Source organism: Littorina saxatilis, unplaced genomic scaffold, assembly GCF_037325665.1.
Source record: "Littorina saxatilis isolate snail1 unplaced genomic scaffold, US_GU_Lsax_2.0 scaffold_228, whole genome shotgun sequence".
Taxonomy (NCBI): domain Eukaryota; kingdom Metazoa; phylum Mollusca; class Gastropoda; order Littorinimorpha; family Littorinidae; genus Littorina; species Littorina saxatilis.
In genome coordinates this window covers 88,752-95,000 of record NW_027126718.1, presented here as the reverse complement: position 1 = coordinate 95,000, position 6,249 = coordinate 88,752, and the positions used below count along the sequence as shown (strand labels likewise).

Below are 6,249 nucleotides of genomic sequence, written 5' to 3'. Positions count from 1 at the left end.
TAAAGTCTTTAGCTTTGTATCGATATATAATATGACTATATAGTTTGAGCGAGGGAAAGGCTTTTTTTTTTTTTTTTTTAACTAGCTTTAACGTTCTATCAGGCATGCGCCTCTTAAGAACGGTGCTGCTTTGACCACAAGACTCGCAGCCATAGCAAACCCCTCGTTATGAGCGCCGACCACAACTTAAGCAATTGGCTGCGGTGGGCCCCACGAAAATCGGCAAAGGCGAGGCTAGTTTCTGTAGAAAATCGTCTTTGTTTTCTCCAAAATGACATATCATCCCATAACTGGCGTTTGTATTTCGACATAAGGTCTTGTGGCATCTAATCATCGATTTCATTCTTTCATTTGATTCATTTGTGAACGCTGAGCTTCGAGTATTTATGCTTTTCAGGGAAAATTTTTGAAAATTCTGACTTTCCACAGTTATTACGGAAAATCAAGCTTGTCAATCAAGATGCTGTGAATTGGAATGTCATTACTAATCATTAGTTGACCTCTGGCTCAAGTGGTGCCATCTTGCTACACGGTTGAATTGCAATTCGTCAATCTCTGCCGTCACTGGGCACTGAGAACGTCAGGAGCCTGTATTTTTTTCAAGGGCAATTAGAGGTTATTTGAAAGTATGACATGGTATAATGTTGTGATTTTGGAGAGAAAAATTAATTGACTGTCATTGCAATGAGGCTTGGTCAGAAATAAAGGGTATTCACTGATTTTAAGCTACAATTCAGTTGCTTGGAAATGACAGACCTCCAATCCATTTGTAAATCAAGTGAACTCTCTTGAATGATTGGTACTTCCTCTACAAATAAATGTGCACCAGGATATAATTCTTCGAACTTTGTTCTTTTGTGTAGTAGTAATGCAGGGTTGTAGGAGTTTGAAACGTGGGCATATCACAGTTTGGAAGGTAGGGATTCTGATAGATTAAATAAAAACTGTCAAACTTTTAGGCATGGAATTCCCCTTTGAGAGTATTTGTTGTGGTAGTACTACTACTATGAATTGCTTTCAATGTTTTCCCATAATATTATAAAACCAGACAAAACTTTTTGTTGTTGATTTCTGTTTTTGTTAATGTCAACTTTTTTTTAAACCTGTGACAACAGCTCTATAACTCACTCTGTCCTTCTGTTGGTCTGTCTGTCGGTTAGTCGGTCTGACCGTCTGTCTGTCTGTCTGTCTGTCAAAAAAATTGTCAAAAAAACGGACATTTCCGAGAGGGAGACAGCGCTGACATTGCAAGCGGCCGCAACCGGCTCTCATCACAAAAACAACTGCCCTGCAAACATTACCGCCCTGGTAGTCCCCCTTGCTATGGTCTGCCTTTGTTTATTGCGTACTCAGGAGTGTCAACTTTCTTGACATGACATGACATCGCAAGATCGCCAAAGGATTTTTTTCAGGGGTAGACAAATCAGCCCCATTTTATCAAAGGGAAGGTGCAGGTGGAGATAATTCAAGGGAAGACAACTCTGTCTTACCTACAAACATTACGGCCCCCTTTATTCAAGGGTTTCATTCTAGAATGGCACCCCTGTACTTGCGCAGGGTTAGAATTCCAACCTGGACCCGGTCCATTCTAGAATGAAACCGGATTCTAACTTCGCGCAGAACAAATACAAACACTCTGCCCGTTGGAGAATGTCACGATCTGAAAAGACTACCAAACACAGCATTTATATTTGACAAATAGAACACTCAAACACCAATGCTAAGACTTTCCTCGTGTATGTTGTCATCTACTCAACACCCACAACGAACCATGTAGCTATGAGCTCAATTTCAAACCTATATATTTAGCAATAACGCATGGAATACACATTCTACTTGGGGTCGAAAGTTGGACGACAATTATGACTGGAGTACAAACGCGTCACAATATGAATAACTGTCTGGTATTCCCCACTCAAAACACAGCCGTTTTCTATCTGTGCAACTCAAGCATTCAAACGTTTATTTTAAGGTATTTCTGGTGTGTGGTCACATACATACAACCCCGAACCTGTATAGTTCTTGGGGCGATGAAAGACAGTTTTTGTCTTAGACGTTATCACTAATATCTTATCCTTCCCTCTATCAAGCCTCATGAACTACTGGGTCACCAGTTACCACGTGAATTCAGCAGATACCCGTCGTTTGCACGTGTGAAATATGCAGCGTTGGAAAGGAAGGTACTGCTGAACAAAGTAATATAACTGGTTGTTGAGTCTTGCCCAGGAGTCTTACTCTGCTGTTTGTTGGTAGTCATTGTGAAGACATCATTAGCATTCAAGCCGCAAATATATTCTCATTCCCAAAAGCATAGTGTTAGTAGGATAGTTTTAAATCCATTTGCAGAAGAATGCAGGGCACACAATGCACTGTTTTGTTTACATAACTGTGGAAAATAAAGTACCAAAGGATCTTAAATGAGTTGCTGTGTACAATTTACAGTTCAAGACAGCAGGGCTTGTTCTTTCGGACTGACCTTTGACCAACAAGTGTGTGTGTGTGTGTATGTGTGAGTGTGTGTGTGTGTGTGTGTGTGTGTGTGTGTGTGTGTGTGTGTGTCTGTGTGTGTGCGTGTATGTGTGTGTGTGTGTGTATGTGTGAGTGTGTGTGTGTGTGTGTGTGTGTGTGTGTGTGTCATACCAGACAGCAGCAGTAAGACTTATGGTCAGCAACAGTCCAACACCGACAATAGAGCAAACCACAGGCACGATCAGCTTGTCTGTGTCGCTCTCACATACCGCCTGCTGTGTTGTGGTTTCTCCCTGAGCTTCTTTTAAACACAGAAAAAAAAGTTGTTTGAAGGGGAGAGAGAGAGAGAGAGAGAGAGAGAGAGAGAGAGAGAGAGAGAGAGAGAGAGAGAGATACACACACACATGCGCACGCACACACACACACACACACACACACCCTCATACACACATATACATACACACACACACACACACGCACGCGGACACACACACACACACACACACACACACACACACACACACACACACATACACACACACACACACACACACACCTGTTTGTTTGTCTATGTGTACACATCAGCATAGGTCATCCCATCCCCCCAACCCCGCCGTACATAATAAGCCGTTCTAAGCAGACATGCATGAAGATTTTTTTTATTGTCTTTTGCATATAAAAGATACTGCAGTTCGATTAAAATTGAATTTGAGAAACACTATTTATTATATTAATAGGGATTACAAATAATGCCACAATTTGTACTTCTGTAATTACAGATGCTCTGCTACCCTCTTCCATTGTTAGACCATAATTATTTTCATACATGTACCACTGATATTACTTCTACTACTACTGGGATTACTCTCACTTCTACCACTTCTACTACTTACTGTGTCGCTGCTACCACCAGTGACAACAACAATAACAACCACTACCACCATCACATGCAAGACAACTAAGCAATACCACGTCAACTACACAAGGAAATGCAAAGAATCTAACAATTCTACTGATACCCTTTTCAACAACACAAATAACATATATTTATTCCCCCCTCTGCTTCTTTACCTCTGTAAACTTGTAGGGGTAGTTATTTTTCGATAATGACCCAGCAACCAAACAAATAACGACCCAGCAACAGCCTGAATCCTCGATAGTGCAATGGGTTGAGAGGTTGTTCTGTTTCGGTACTACCTTTTGCGACTGAAAAGTTCGGAACGCTCTAATGTACGAAGTATACATCTCTGGAGCAAACAATACAAACATACCGCATTTAAATTAACAACTACAGGCCTGAACACATGAATCTCCATATAAAATCCATGAGTTCGGTTGTTTTCTGAATCTCATCTGCCGTGCCGTCAAGCCGTTCATCACAAGCAATTTCCCAAGGCAAGTAACTCATACTTTGTCTAGCGACAAGAGTAGTTCCCCTTCTTTTCACTCAGTTCCTTCGACAACAGACTGCAATCCGACGGTCAGTTTTCAACAATATTTCATTTAATAAACAGATCACACGCAACCAAATGCACACATCTCATCAATTTAAACAACATAAAGGGGTTTCATACACTATTTTCTCCAGAAAACTGAACTTCATACAGTTTTTAACGTTGGAACACGGGTGCAAAAGTTCGTCTGCTAGTCCCATTTGACGAAAAAACATTATTCTAAGTGATACCAAAACATATACAGAACACACAATATCTGCCTTTGCCGCCACAGCAGAATAACAGCGTATCTGTGTACTTGATTTTAGCCCAAAATAGGAAAACTGACAAGAAGTGTTAACAGAATGGAATGATTTGCACGGAACTATACAACCGCGCATTAATCGATCGCCTGCGCAAGTTGACTGGTTGAGAGAATAGGATTCGATCAAACTTTCGCAAAAAAATCCTCTTTTCTTTGAATAACTGAAGAAAGGAGGAATAAAGAGGTTACACATCTCGTCTCAGTGATTATAAAAAATAATGGTCTCAGTTCGCGGTCATGAAAAAGCTCGCATTTTTCATGATCCGCTAACTTCGACCATTATTTTTGATAATCACTGAGACTCGGCATGTAACCTCTACATATGCGGGGCAGAGAAGTAGAGGTTACATGCCGAGTCTCAGTGATTATTAAAAATAATGGTCGAAGTTAGCGGATCATGAAAAATGCGAGCTTCCCTCTTTATTCCTCCTTTCTTCAGTTATTCAAAGAAAAGAGGAGTTTTTGTGCGAAAGTTTGATCGAATCATATTCACTCAACCAGTCTACCTGCGCAGGCGATTGAATAATGTGCGGTTGTATAGTTCAGGGAAAAACATTCAATTCTGTCAACACTTCTTGTCAGTTTCCCTGTTTTGGACTAAAATCAAGTACACAGTTATGTTGTTATTCTGCTGTGGCGGTAAAGGCAGATTGTGTGTGTTCTGTTCATGTTTTGGTATCGCTTAGGAAATGTTCTTTCTTCGAATGGGACTAGCAGACGAACTTTAGCACCCATGTTCCAACGTAAGGCACAGTAAGCCTCCCGTAAACCATCACAGAGCTCCCCGAGCGTCTACATACAGTACAAGCATACTTCCATTTGAACGCTCACCGAACGGGAACATCCTGGCTGCTTTCTGTCGAGCGTGAGAAATGTTCAAAGAATTTATTTTCGTGGACTTAGCCTTTAACAATAACGGCGCCTCGTTTTGGTGCTGGCTGTTATGAATATTCAATACCGGAAATCACGCCCGGACAGTAAGCCTCCCGTAAACTACTGTCAGGCTTTTATAGTACACACAGTACAAACACCCTTCCATTTGAACGCTCACCAAACGGGAACATCCTAGGTGCCCTACGTAAAGAGCGAGCAATTTTTAAAGAATTAATTTTGCAGATTGTCAAAAATGAGTTACTTCCCTTCGGGTCTCATTCAGAAAAGCCCGGAAGCAGGGTCACGCAAGGGTCGTAGCAGACGACGGTTTATCAGTACATATCGCCGTTCCTCTCAACAGTCAAAAGCCATCGCTAGAGTTCTTGTGAACCACAGCCGTTTGTTTCGTGCATAAAAACGTGCTATTGTAGATAAGCTCACATCGAGTCGCATTCAAATGACTAACTGACGACTACATGGTGAAAAAGGAAAACTGGATCACACGGGTTCACGATGGCTCAGGGGTAAGATAAACCACGCAAAAATAAATTCTTTGAAAATTGTTCGCTCTTTACGGAGGGCACCTAGGATGTTCTCAATCGGTGAGTGTTTAAATGAAAGGGTGTTTGTACTGTGTGTAAAAGCCTGACCGTATCTGTGATGGTTTACGGGAGGCTTACTGTGCCTTTAAACACTGTATGAAGTTCAGTTTTCTGGGGCAAAATAATGTATGAAACCGCTGTATGTTCTTTAAATTGATGAGATGTGTGCACTTGGTTGCGTGTGATCTGTTTATAAAATGAAATATTATCGAAAACTAACCATCGGATTGCAGTCTTTTGTCCAAGCAACTCAGTTCAGAAAATTTGGAAGGCAAACTACTCTTATCGTACGAGAGTTACTTGCCTTGGAAGTTTGCTTGCACTCATAAGAGATCTAAAGCGAGTTTCTCTGGATTTTATATGGAGATTAATGTGTTCAAGCCTGTAGTTGCTAGTTTAAATGCATCATGTATGTATTGTTTGGTCTAGAGATGTATATTCCGTACAATAGAGCGTTCGGAACTTTTCAATCGCTAAAGTAGTTCCCTCAAAGTCTAGCTCATCAACCTGTGAGCTATCGAGGATTCAGGCCCGTTGTTGGGCAAGT

The 6,249-nt window shown here is 41.1% G+C and overlaps 1 long non-coding RNA gene across 1 annotated transcript in view; it reads right to left on the bottom strand.

Annotated features, from left to right (window-relative positions):
• Positions 1-2,868, bottom strand: part of LOC138955220 (uncharacterized) — a 7,922-nt gene extending 5,054 nt beyond the window's left edge. The window contains exon 1 of the long non-coding RNA XR_011452148.1: positions 2,641-2,868. This is a non-coding gene — a long non-coding RNA (uncharacterized lncRNA). The remainder of the gene's footprint in view (positions 1-2,640) is intronic.
• Between the last annotated feature and the right edge of the window lie 3,381 nt (positions 2,869-6,249).